At 37.4% G+C, this 14,444-nt stretch overlaps 1 long non-coding RNA gene across 1 annotated transcript in view; it reads right to left on the bottom strand.

Moving 5' to 3' along the window:
* LOC124874241 overlaps positions 1 to 14,444 on the bottom strand; it is a 148,403-nt gene that overhangs the window by 63,083 nt on the left and 70,876 nt on the right. Inside the window, exon 2 of the long non-coding RNA XR_007039730.1 lies at positions 10,993 to 11,054. This is a non-coding gene — a long non-coding RNA (uncharacterized LOC124874241). The remainder of the gene's footprint in view (positions 1 to 10,992; positions 11,055 to 14,444) is intronic.

Here is a 14,444-nt window from a genome sequence, read left to right as displayed (position 1 = left end):
GTCGAAAAGTTCAAGGGGGCCGAGTACTTTCGCAAGTCACTGTAGCTACACAAGGGAGTAAGCAGAAATGTGAATGGGTTAATTGACTTCTTTCAGTTCTGAGGGAGTTTGGTGGAGTCAGCAAATCCAGAAGTGGAAGAAGAGCAGATGCATTTCTCTGTATTTCTCTTTAAGATGGGTGGAGGCAGAGGGATTATTACACAGGACAAGGTCTGTAATGGTGCAACGCAAATATGATAATGAAATGTACAGGGGAGAGGATTACACTTTCCATTCCCTCCCATTGGTCTAATCCAGGTTCCATATTTACATAACACACCTGAGTACTGGAGGCTTCCCACCAGAACAGCCCTGATACAGATACAACGAGCAGTATGTGCAGACTGTTTACACTAACAAAAGAAAGGGAATTGAGAATTGCCAGTGGGATCTTTGCAGTAGCGCTTTTATAGTTGAAGTAATGCTGAATCAGAGCGTGCAGTTTGTGTTGTGATGTACCGAAACCTATAAATTAAGAGTGTTAAAATAGTTTTAACGCCTGCATAATAATCATACATATTATCGAAAGCACATACTGGCTATAAGAAAATAATGTTGTTTGCAATAATAAAATAGGTGTTTACCCCATACAGCAAAGTCATATGGCATCTTTGCTACACATTTCTCTTCTACATCATTGGAATTGGTACCATAAAGAAGGGAAAAGGGTGTTTCAAATTTGCAATAAAAAACCTCCAAACAGCCTTGGAGAGTCACTGAGCATTACATGGCTACAAGATTATTAGAGCCAAATGGTAATTTTTTAATATGCTTGTATTTCATACTGATCCAAAATACTAATTCAGTATTCAAATCAAGACTTTGTTAATTGGTCAATATCCAGAATCTCAGCAGAAACTTAGTTTCCTGTAACTGTTTTAAGTCTAATTTATTTGACTTTGGCAGCCAGACTCCCAGCATATTGTTTTTATATGAATGATTAGTAAAGCTGTTATAAAGTTCGTGCACATTATGTTTTTGAGTAAATCTGGGTTCTTAACAAAGATTCTAAGCATTTTTATGCTCCCCAGAGTAAGAGAGATTGTGTTGGCTACTACAGCTTCTAGTCTTGCTGCCATGTGGCTCGCTCTGACAGCTGTGCTCAGATATCCACAGACATGAAATACATTAATAGGGCAAATTATAAACAAGTGAAATCAAAATAGAAGATAAACATGCTAACATTAGCTTACCGTTTCAGCAAATTACCCTAAATTAAAACAGACTAATTATATGTGGAGTCAAATATATCGTTAGAATCAAAAGATAAGCTGGGTGTGTTTCAGGTGGCACGCTGTCTAGACAATGTAGTAGCTCTGTTGACCAAACAGACCCTAAGCTGGAGCAGCATATTAAGGGTGATCAACAAAAAATTTGACATGGACAAAAAAGCCTGTTGCTGTCATGAAAAACAGATTATGCTTTTTCCAGAACATCACTGGTTGGTGAATTTGGTGCTGCAAAATAAGGTTAATGTGTAATAGAATATGATGATATGTAACATACTGTATTTACATGACATTGAGTTGAATTCAGTTAAAGGCTTTGACATAGTATCACAGTCACTCATTCTCAAATGACCCTGACTAATATTGGGGACAAATACATTCTGATTGGTACTTCCCTGCTATGTATTTGTGGATTTTGAACTGTAAGGCTCCCAGTCTGATGTACCGTCTGTCGGACAGTGATACACATGTGACGTAAATGTCCCACTGGGGTCTGCCGGGACTCTCCACAGACATTTGTGTGCGACTGAGATGTTTGTGACCACGCGCTAACTGTGCACAGTAACAATAATAAATAATAACAATAATAACAATTCCCATCTAAAGAGTGGTGCTAAACACAGTTGTTAAAAAAGCAAGTCACATCAAGAACAGAAGAATGAGAATGAAGCTTAGTTTAAATAATAGTTTGGGAAGATCTGTTGTTTTTCCCTGTATGTTTGGGAGAGTCCCCAAGAACACAAAACTGCATCGATTTCCTAGTGAGGAATCATTTTATTCTTTCTTTTCAATTGCTCTTCTGTTCTGTGTACACAGTTAACAAACCAGCCCATCATCGCCCTCTATGAGACTGTAGTAAAAATGTATATCTCTGATTAGAAAACTGCTGTCTAACTCACTCAAAAATTGTTTGAATAAAGGCATCTGTGTCTGCGAGATCCAAGCAGCTTGCGTTCAAAGACACAGAGGTATGGTGAGATCTTAAGATCTGTCTTTGGATTCGTGGTGGTTGTAAAATCTATACTCTGAGAACAACAGTCTGGCTCTCAGGGCTGCAGGACAGACAGGGTAAAACTCCATCACTGCTGACAGTGATACAGCAACAGCATCCACACAATTCACCTCTCCCCATTACCTTCATTCCATCCCCCATCTCTCCATTTATCTATCTATTCATCCATCCATCTTTACCTCATCTCCGGGCTGTCAAAGCAACGGAGCCGTATGTCAGCCCAGTACGTGTGTGTGCACCTCTTCCCCCGAGTGTGTATTAGTCTACATGCATGTGTGCCAGGGGAGTGCTTGTATGTCATGGACATCTTCTGCGCACAGAATCATGTTATTGATTGGATGCATGTTGCAAATCACTATAGGCAGCTGCACAGCATCTGTTCCAAAGCTAAAAATGTGATAAGAAGTAGGATGAAATGGAAAGAAAAGTGCATGCAAGATTGTGAGAGGGCAGAAAAGGTCAGTTTACCCAAATCTTTCAACAATTGTGATTAAAAAATCTTTACTTTTCTGTTTTCTTTACTGTACCTTGCAAAATTTGTCACATCCATCAAATTTTGTTACATTTTGTCCTTTGCAACCATAAAGTTGCAATTTATTTTAATTTCATGCTATACACCAACACCAAGTAGTACATTATTTTGTGGAAGAAAAATGAGTTTCAAAGGTGTAAAATGTGAAAGATACTATGAACACTTTTGCAGGGTACTGTAAATTTGTTTATCTACCTAACTTTTTAAAATATACTTTGGAGGGCAGAGGACTTTACACATGACAAAAATAGGTTTGTCATTGTTTTAGATGGTATTATTAAAAACAAATCTATGGGCCACTGCATACACAAGATGCTACTATCAGCATTTATAGGAATGAATCAAAGCCATTGTTCTATGCTCAGTTTCCTTACTTGTGGTTGAGAACATATGAAAATATGTTTCTTGAATATACATAGCCTAACAAAAATAAATGGTGGGGATGTTAGAAGGTAATGAAAAGTGTTATAATGAGAGTAAAAATGGAAGAGACATAGTGATATGAGGTGGTGCGCTCAGACAGAGGCTGATAGGCTTGAAGGTGAACCAATCAATTATTCTCCACTGTCAATAATTCAGAGTAGACCATGGGGCTTTCTGTGTATGTGGACCAAAGCAGGAACGCACATTCCCACAAACACACACACAGCAAGCAGCAAGCCCCAGTGCTCTGATTTGATTTAAGATGACCAGTCAATGTGGATTCAAGGCTTCAGAGGCCCAAGACTTTAAATTATTGCTCAGCCTAAAGACTGGGGATGAGCAGTATTTCTTCCTTCATGGCAAAATCCTCTGTTCTTTCTGTTTTACCATAGTTCTTTCATCTTGCTCGTTGTTTCTTCTTTCTTAAATCTCAGGCTAGAAGAGAAAAATATAGGCCTGTTGATTTACTCTTTAACAACATGTGAAAAGCTGGGTTTTTTTTTTGGTCCTCTAGGTTTGTTCTGCCTTGCTTTGCCTTTTCTGTTCCCTCTGTATAAGCACACAAGCACATACAGACTGATGCATGCACACTAACATGGACACAACCACACTATCCATTTCTCTGTAATTGAAAAGATGCCCTGGCTGTTTGCCACACTGCTAAAGTGGATCAGATGGCAGAATATCCCTGAGGTAGTACATCTCCAACAGGGAGAATTAAAGAGAAAAACCTCTCCCTCTCTCACTCTACCCCTCTGTCTTTGCCTCTTACAGTGCCTGTATTTCACTGTCTCCCTCTCATACACACACATACTGACAGAGTCAAACGCAGTGAATAAGGCTGACTGCGCCATTCCTAATGTCCCAGCTACCTCCTTTCTTTGTTCCAGTCCTCTATTACAATATGAATGGGCCTGTTAAAGCAGAATAGGACCATTTGTCTTGCATGAATTTCTTCCTTCGCAACACAAGGACTAGAAAATGATTCCTCAGCTCTTCGATACAGTCTGAAGTCTCAAAGATGAAAGCAGACTGCAGAAAAGACTCGGGGAGAAAACCTATAACGCATCAGCTTTCAGGGTACACTTAGCAAACAGCAAATATTCACTGATGAGTCAACACACTCCTCACTCCTTGTATATCTCTTTGTGAGTACTTTTGTTTTGGGGAAGAAAACACTGCAAATGGACACTGCCATAAGAGAGATGGCAAAGATGAGAGATGAGTAAGCAGATAAGGACCACAAATCACATCTGAGTGAAAAATTATTTAATATTATGTGAAAGATTTGAATAGATAAATCCCAGAACTAATAAGAAGACTTTGAAGATGAATGTACCAAATTCTCATGATTACCATAAGGAGGAATGAAGGCACATCATTGTTCTAATGTCTGCTTCCACATCAAATGACAGACTTGATCACCATAACGTCACTGGGAACAGTCATTAACATCAGTCAGGAAAATAGTCTTTCTGATCTCACCTAATGCAGTATTTACAGATACAAATAGGTGATCCTTGGTAATTTATAAAAAAAAAATCTTAACCTGGAGTTCAGGTGGCTGTTTATATTTTATTTTGGAAAACAAACAATAAACTCACTTATATACTTTCCCTTTAGGGGGAAATGCACACAATAATAGGTGCAACTAAATGAATAAAAGCAATAATTACTGGTGCACTGAAAAATTGACTGGAAATGGCTGATTTTGAGTGGAATCAACCCTGACTGGTGACTAGCCTGTTAGAAACTCAAAAAATACAGCATTTTCCTGATCAGTGAAAGCACCCTACACCAGTAATATTGCTTCACCCTGACAACAATACTCAGTGTGTATGCAATGGCTGAGTGGGGAAAACACAAAAATAGCTTTTTCCAGTATCAGTGGTGGGTTTAAAAATGAAGTCAGAGGAAGCACAGGGATTTAGGAAGCTATTCAAAAGGAAACCCATGTTAATACATGTCTGAGGTTCTTTCAGGCTGTGAGAGAGCAAGCCCTAAAGCAGGTAACAGGACGGCCTCTCGTCTGAGCTGCCATGAGAAAGGTCACAGAGCAAAGTTGACGGGTAAGTAAATGGTATATGAACTGACTATGTATAGCCCTTTTGTAGTCACACCGACCACTCAAAGCAAAACTTTTACACTATAGCCACAGTCACCCAAGTACACTCACAAAGGTGCACACATACACATATCAGTAGGCAGCTTGGGGTTAAGGGCCTTGCCCATGGCCCCTCAGGAGAAAGCTAGAATAAAACCTACTACCTTCTGATTGCAAAAATATCTACATGTACCAACTGAGCCACATTATTTTACTGGCAAGCTGAGTGGAGGGGTATCTAAATGTAAGAGACTGAGCAACATTCTGCATAATTATTACCAAAAGGTCCGACATCTTGATCTTCACACGCAAAAGTAATCAAAGATGCCAGCAGCCCTTTTCCATGTAGCTGGAGTCCAAATCTTGAGTTCTGAGTCTGTTTGTGCAATTCATTTTTGATGTGGCAAAAAGCCATGAGTTGGAGAGAAGAAGCCAGCCCAGTTAATTTGTATATTTAGAATTAGGAGGGTACACATTTTTACCAGAGCCTGACAGCAGAAAATGCCCGCCAGTGAAACAGCTAGTTTTCTGTATAAACAAAGATATATGTAGTCACAATCTCTTGTCAACACAGTTTACATGAGTATACTCGTTACATCAACTGTCAGACATGAAGACGTGAAGACACAGAACATATTTTTGCCATCAGAATTTTATTTGTCAAGGAAAGTAACCCTCTTTTATTTACAAAATTTTGAGGTCTTCCATTTTTTTTCATTCAACATTGCTGCAAATAAGGCTTAGAAAAAAAGGTGTAACCATTTGTCAGACCTCAATGATTTAGATACAATCCTTTGCAAAAGTATTCAGATCCCCTGAACTTTTTCACATTTTATCACATTACAGTTATTGAAACTTAAATGAGTTTTATTGGGATTTTTGTGACAGACAAACAGAAAGGAGTATATAACTGTGAAGTGGGAAAAACATGATGCATGTTTTTTTTATTTTCTTGAGAATACAAATATCTGAAAACAGTGGTTCACATTTGTAATCTGCCCCTATTACTTGGTTATTTCAAAATAAAATCCATAACCTAATACTAATATAAGTTAATTTACTTTTTGCCTAATTATTAAATAAAATCTGGCAGCTCTGTGAAGGCCTCAGAGGTTTGATAGAGAACAGTAGTAAACAAAATATAATGAGGCCAAGGAACACAGAGAGAAAGTTGTTGAGAAGTTATATTTAATGTATCTCACAGAGCACTGGTTAATCCATAATCCCAAAGTAAAACTAGTTCAGCACCACTTCAAACCTACCAGGATATGGCCACAACCCACACTGACAGGTCAGCAAGAACAATATTAAACAGAGAAGTAACAAGGAGGCCTATGGTAACTCTAGAGGAGCTGCAAAGATCTGCTGCTCAACTGGGAGAATTAGTTGTGCTAAACACACATCTGGAGTTTATGTAAGTGTGTCAACAAGAAAGCCATTGCTGAAAGAGCCCTAAGAAGTCCTATTTGCACTTTGTTGTAGGTAATATAGGTGACCCCATTAACATGGCTAAAGGCAGTCTGTCAGTCAAGATCAAAACAAAATATTTTCTTTTCTCTACATAAAAGTACTTTATGCCAAAGAAAACTAACACTGAACCCTCCATCCATTCAGTGAAACACAGCAGTAGCAGAAACAAACTATGTGGAGGTGTTTCTTCACCAGGGACAGGGAACACCAAACCTTTCAGAATTTAAAATATAAATCAAATTTCATCCATGTATCATTTTCCTTCCATTTATCCACTATTTAAGTTGAATGGGTGCTTTTACTAAGACAAGTTTCAAAATTGTGTGAAATATATTTAAAAATATATATTTCTGATATTAAAACATTAGTAAAATTTGTTTTGGGGACATTATGTCACAAAAAAATAAATTGCTAAATGAAATTATTGATGTATTTGAATTTTAGAAGTAGAATAATCAATCTAGAAACATCAGTGATTTGAGATAATTATATTCTTGGCACCCTCTGTAGTGTGTATGTTTCATTTGAGGCAACAAGTATTTTTAGTAAAGTTTGACTCACTTCACTCAAGACAGCCTGCAGGTGAAGGTTTTCCCTTGTTAACTGTGACATAAATAATCCTAAAACAGTCATAAATTGGACACATGAGGTTATAGAAAATGTAAGAATGAATTTGAGCATATGAACCACTGCAGAATAACACATCTCTGCTTGAAATCCATTCCATCTCTTTATTTGTAACTATGTTTATGGAACAGTGTGCATAACACACAGTGCTGTGTGTACTTTGCTGTGTGTTTGAATGAAAACACAGTTCTGTGTGGCAAGAGTGCAATGGTCTAACCTGCCCTTCCCTTCAGTCCTGTCCTCCCAGCTGCCACTGTCGAGCTGCCTGCCTTTTAATTACCAGCTGCACGATAAAGAGGGCGACCAGGTGAAGCGTGACGCCCCACTGTGCCTCATAAACTGTAAACTGATATTGTCACTGGATGCAAACCAAGGCAAGGTGTGATTTTAGGGAGTTGAGGGGGTGTGGGTCTCTATGAGTGTGCGCGGTAAATCAGAGCAAAGCGTGGCTCTCTGTGTGCAGCAGATTGCTTCAGCTCACACCACTGCCTCCGCAAATTAATACCATTGATTTTCCTTTGCCCACTGTCCAACAGATACACACAAAGACACACTCTCATACACACAATTACGAGCACACATAGGAACACACCCCAGCTGGTCAGAATGTAGGCTTCAGATAATGGATCTGTGGATCACTGTACTGGACGAGTCCTTCCCTCCTATTTTAACATACAAAAAACACACACATTCACACACACACACACACACACACACACACACACACACGCAGAGAAAATAGATGAAAGCATATGAATGAAATGAATGAAAAAGAACATATCAGTTCTGACACCTCTCTGAACAAGGGCTGCCAATGATTGTGAATCACACACTCAGAATCTTCAAAGATACATTCTAAATATTTGAGGTTTGCAAGTTGAATGAAGCCTGACACAAATGGATTGCCAAATTGATTTGAATGCAATTAGGTATCCAAAGGGCCTACAAAAACTTTACATTTTTATTTTAAGAGGGAAAGCTAAAAGGAGAAGCTAAACATCTGACACTGATTGACATTCAAAAAGGTTAGAGAGATCCAGTATAATGAGATGAAAAGAAGAGAGAAGAGACACACACAGTGAGCTTTTAACTAAAACAAAAAGCTGACTGTTGGTAGGCATCAGCAGGATATTATTATTAATAATCTGCAGTCATTCTCAAATTGTATGCCCCCAAACTACATGTCTGTAACCAACGTTCCTCTTTTAGAGAGCACTATACAACATCATTCTGGCACAAATGTGTCAGACTGAAGAGGAGAGAGGAACCAATCAATCTGATTGATCAATCTTTTTACCATGTACATTAAACAGGTATACTTGTACCACTCTGGTTTTCTTCCTAACCACTCTGACCTTAATTCATGTGATTTTGTGTGGTTTTACTTTCTACCAAATAACTTTAAAGCAATGCTGGGCTTTTACAGCAGTTTTAATAACAGTAATAATTGAGTAGAAAATCCACACACATTATCATCTAAGTAAAATCAGCACCTGTCAGTTAGTAAAGATCAGACTTTTAACACTTTGATTACAACACTATTAAAAGTTAAGTTTACTGATTCAGATTTTTGTATTGAGTGTTATTGATTCCTGATCAGTTTTTTGTGTGGGAGAATTTCTGTTCCACTCTGATTCTTTATTTCAAGATATCTGTTATAAGTGCACATAAATGAATTCAGTGTTATTAATTTGAAATCCAAAACTGTAGTGATAGGTGTGCATAGCACAATATTAAAACATCTCAGTTTTTATCTCAAAAAGGAAGTGCCAATTGTAATTTTGTGACTTCATCTGCTGCAGCAAACGTAAGCTATTATTTATTCTGGATATGAATGTGACCGCCTTAGGCTTACCAGTCTGTTGTATGTTTAAGACTCTCATTCTGAAGAAAGAAAAGCAGTTATTTAGTTTTCCTGCTGTGTCCACAGAGTTGATAAACAAAATCTATTTGGTTTTATAATCACATAAACAGCCTCAACAACTTTTAAATTATTTGTGATGCAGCATTTTGTGTACTTGGTAGAAAACATGAATCTGTGAGAAACAAGACATGCTCACGTGAGAATGATGCAACTGGCTAACCAACTGGCTAAAGCTAGCATCTGTTTGGAGCTTCCTTCCCTAGTTTTTCTCGAAATATTGCTTAAGGTTTTGTTTCATCTCATTCTTGTGAAACTAATATTTTTCATCATCACATCTTGTGAAATGGATGTACAGTCATAATAAATACATTTGAATATATACGTTCTGATGAGGCTAGTTTCTTTAAAAGCACCTTTAGAAAATAACAACCTTCAAGCAGCTACCAAACATACTTTTCATTAATTATTGCCGCCTATCTGTATATCAGTGTATGAATGTTTGTGTTTATGAGTGCAGGTCTGTGAATGTAAGTGCTTCGAGTAGTTGGTATGGCATATTTGACAAGCTACAAAGATGCAGTCTGACTAAATAAACATCTAATACCAGCTTGTCATACTCCTTGCATTATTCAGTAAAAACAGAATGACAAGAAAATATATTGTGCACAAGTATTTAAAGACTAAAGTCTATGTGTCAAATTAAAATAATGAGTCGTAGGAAACATTAATAAAGCTGTAATAACCAATATATTATTGTAGCAGCGGTAGGAACAATTCTGGCATTTCTGCTCAAAGTAAAACCAATTAACTAATGCTACACCTTCTGTATTAAATGTTTGTGTAATTTTTGTGTACTGTAATATCATAAAACAGTGAATCAACCCACCAAAAAGGAACTTGAAACATGTATTGTAGACAAAAAACAAGAATATAGAGTAACTATAGACACAATCTGATATTAATACATTATTACAATGCAGGCAGTAATGCCAAATGTCATAACTCAATGACAAAAAAATATTTGAGCACAATCTACTAAATTGAGTTTTACTAGAACCTCAAGTTGAATAAGAATGGTGCACATCTGGGGACACTAGAAATGACAGTTCGGTGAATGAGCTGGAACAATTTTGACAGCATGGTAAACTTTGTGATTCAGTTATATTTTAAAAGACATAATTTTAGTATATAATGTAGTTCTAATTGTATCTGAGTCTAGGTTTAAAGGCACAGAGCGAGTGTGTCAGCTTCTGTTTCCTGTGACGTTAGACAATAAAAATGGCTGCTATGTGAGCAGCAGAGTTTGTCAACCAGTTTCTCATCACTGGTGCAAGGTCACCCATTACTAGCGACAGTCTAGGGTGTGTATGAGGCTGTGTGTGTGTGTGTGTGTGTGTGTGTGTATGTGTGTGTGTGTGTGTGTGTGTGTGTGTGTGTGTGTGTGTGTGTGTGCGTGCGTGCGTGTGCGTGTGCATGAGAGCTGTAACAGTAAGGTAGCCTGTTGAACACAGAAAGCTACAGTTGCTACATGTGGTGAGAGTACACACATAAATCTAAACACCTGCACATACACAACAGTACAAATACCCACATCTGCCATCTCTAATGATGATTTATGCCCAGCCCTGAAGGCAGGCATGCATAACTGTAGCAGTCACAAAGACACACAGATCCACATACAGATGCACTCACAGGTAAATTCGCCAGGATAGTTCCACCTTTCCTTTGCCGTCTCTCTCGCTCTCATGCAGCTCCTAAAGAAGAAAAAAATAAAAGCTGGATTTGTTGTAGCAGCAGCTCGCAGTTGAAGTGCAGTTGAAAAAACTGCATATTAAAAAATGGAATGAGGAAAAAACTAAAGCAGAGAAGGAAGAGAGATTGTCATCTCCCCGTTGACTACCACACTCTGAGCTCATTTACCATATGCTATCTGTGATAGTGCTGTAGCTGTCCAATCTCTTTTTAGACATTTCCTTGGAGAAAAACTGCTCATTTTGCTCTCCTCTTAACGCACACTGTGCTAAGTCACGGTCTTATTGAAAACACAGTTCTCACCGTACAGTGGATGTCCTCTGCAGTCTGTGAATGTGTTCGTTTTTGTCTGTAGCAAGTGCAGATGTCCACAGAAATTTTGCTTTGCAAATTAAAATAAATGGAGAGACTAACATTAAAACCATACAACATCAAAAAGGAAATCATCATGCATGTATAAATTTTACAAGCATACAGTACAACATAGGATCACTGTTGGCGAGTTCTGCTCTCACAATTAGCTTTCAGGTGTTTCAATTATACTGGTTGGCTAGTCAAAGGACAGGGACTGATTGCCAAAAGATCAGCTGAGGTGTCAGGAGATGTTTGTCATATTCATATAAAAAAACATTGTAATTATAGTAGCTACTGGGTAGCAAACTGATTTTTACAACAAACAAGGGTATGGAGTGTGATGTTTTATTGTGGTATTTCCAACGTGTTTCCAAAGCAATGTATTTTTTGTAGAATCAATATCTGAATTCTTGATTTAGAAGAGACGTAGTATTTCATTATTTCACAACTTCACATGTCTCAATAACCACTCACAAATGCTATTTTTCCTCGCATGCCAATTATTAAGGTTGTAGTGAGACAATTAACCCACCGCACCTCTCTCCTTCGTTGCAAGATGCATCCTTTTGGATACTTTTCCATACTAAAATATCCCAATCTTTAAGAAGAGCCTGCACTATGCAGCCATACCAGTCACAACACCACACATCAAACCAATCTTCATTTGGCATGTAGCTAACTTGCTAAGCTAAAAAAATCTTTTGATGCCAGTTTTTTTCTTTAACATACATGTTGTCCCCATCTTTACGTTATTTAAAAACCTTTCATCAAAATAGAGTGCCACTGAGAGTAACAGACTGACGTGGTCCATGTTGGTAAAAGCAGCACTGCAAATACAAATGCTGAAGTAATGAGGTAAAGAGGCATTCAGGCCAAGTTGGAAGATCTCTCCAATCAATGTTTTTTATATTTTCACATTTCTATACTAAACTTGGATTTGCCTTTTCTTCATTTCTATTTTTTTTTTTTTTTTTTTTTCCATTTTTATAAACGTATTTTTTAAAAAACTGTTTCTCTAGTGCCCTGGTTTAAACAATACTATCTGGTTTTCTAAAATTAAAACTTAGTACACCTCATTATTCAGTAAGTTGTAAAATTTCATTTTGCAGCAACAACTTGAAGTCATAATTTTCTGCATGAATTGACCTCTGTGAGGTAATTTTGCCCCACTCTTCATGTTTGACTGATGCAGTGTATCATTATTATGTTTTTTAGCCACTGGGTTGTAACTTTGCTGGTTTGATAAGGATAATAGTGCTGTTATTGACCCAGTTTCATTTGAGACCATCTGCTGGACAAATGGCCTCACATTGAATACTTTGGTATACACAGGAGTTTTTGATCAACTAAGCTACAAGAGGCCCTGATCCTGAGGCTGTGAAACAGTCAAATTATGACCCTTCCACCACCATGTTTAACAATTAGCATGAGGTGTATGAAGTGCTGTGATTGGTTTTCACCAAACATTGTTAAATTATCACTAAACATCTCTACTTGGTTTCATCTTTCTAAAGGACATTGTTTCAGAAGTCTTGTTTGTTCAGAGCATATTCTTTTTGGAGAGAAGATGCTTTTCCCAGCAACCTTTCAAACCACTCATCCACTTTCAGTCTTTTTAACAAGCGGATTGAGGCCTGTGGAGTCTAAGTTGGAGATGCTTTGTTTTTTGCAGTTACTGAGTATTGTTCAGTCAGACGTTGAGTTGAATTTGGTGAGTCACTCACAACCGGAAAGTTACTAGCTGTCTTAAATGTTATCCACTTGAGAATAATCTTTCTCACTGCAAAAAAAAAACATTTTTTGTGGAGGTCATCGCTGATGTCTTTTCCCCTTGGCATTGTATAAACATACATTGTCAAAACCTCTGCTTCAATACTGATTATCACAGTTATAGATTATCTCTTAATTAAATGTATGTCATTTGCAGCAGCACTGGGCTGCTGCTTACCATTTCAAATCCTATGGAAGCAGCAGGTTTTGGAGGTATTTTATCATGACAACATCAGTAGTGCTGACATTATTAATAGTAATCACATTAAAAAAACTAGTGTATCTTGCTTATTTTAAGATATTGGAAGTTATTCTGCAGGAGGCTTTCATAGTGAGTAGACTAAATGACAAAATACTTAACTGTGAGTAGAAAATGTGATTCATTTAAGGGAGCTTGTTGCCAGTGTAAGATTTCAAAGAAAATTATATCCTGATCATTATGGTGCATAAAGAGACAGATGGTAAACTCTGAATATGCTCTTTCTTTCCGAGACTACTGTGTTAATGGAGAAGTGAGAGAAACTCACTGAAACTGCATCATCTGTAGCTTTACACTTGATGTCAAGAGGGTTATTAAATGTAGGCATTTAAGCCCATTTCAAACTAGGTGAATGCATTTACAAATTAGGTTTTGTTGACATTTAAATGTCACCCCCTTTCACCACCACTGTGAGTAAAGGTACAGTTCAGTTTGCAGCTACTCACTACATGTGGAAAAATTGTGTACCTTATTCAAATTCATAGCAGGAGTCCTCTGAAAAACAATATTGTCAGAAATGCATTATAACAGCCAGCTTTAGGTTTATTTTAGTGTGTAGAATCAACTAGAAATAAAAAGCGTTAAATGAACCTTTTCCTTAGAATGAGCCATTTCTATCTCCTGACAGCATGGCTCATTTTCCCATAAAGTCAATGTTTTACTGGTCTGTTTCTACAGATAAAAACAAACAGTAGTTCTTTCTTACTTTTTTCCAGCAAGTTATTGGTCTTGGGATGAGATAATGGGCTTTCCGCTATGTGTCACATAATCTTAGGTAATGCTACTTTTGGATTTAACACCAAGTTTGTGCTGGATTTGTGGTGGTCTGTGTGCTTATTAAAAGCACTTAAGATGATTGTTTTTGTTCTTATAAATTGCACATTTGATAGATAACTGAGTGAGTAAATGAGAGAATTATAACTTGCTTTATGTCTGACGGTTTTGTGACAAGAAAGCACGTAAAACAAAACCAGTTTCCATAATCTAAACACCTTCCACTGTTAATGGA

Source organism: Girardinichthys multiradiatus, chromosome 9 (genome assembly GCF_021462225.1).
Source record: "Girardinichthys multiradiatus isolate DD_20200921_A chromosome 9, DD_fGirMul_XY1, whole genome shotgun sequence".
Classification (NCBI taxonomy): domain Eukaryota; kingdom Metazoa; phylum Chordata; class Actinopteri; order Cyprinodontiformes; family Goodeidae; genus Girardinichthys; species Girardinichthys multiradiatus.
This window is presented reverse-complemented; position numbering and strand designations above follow the sequence as displayed.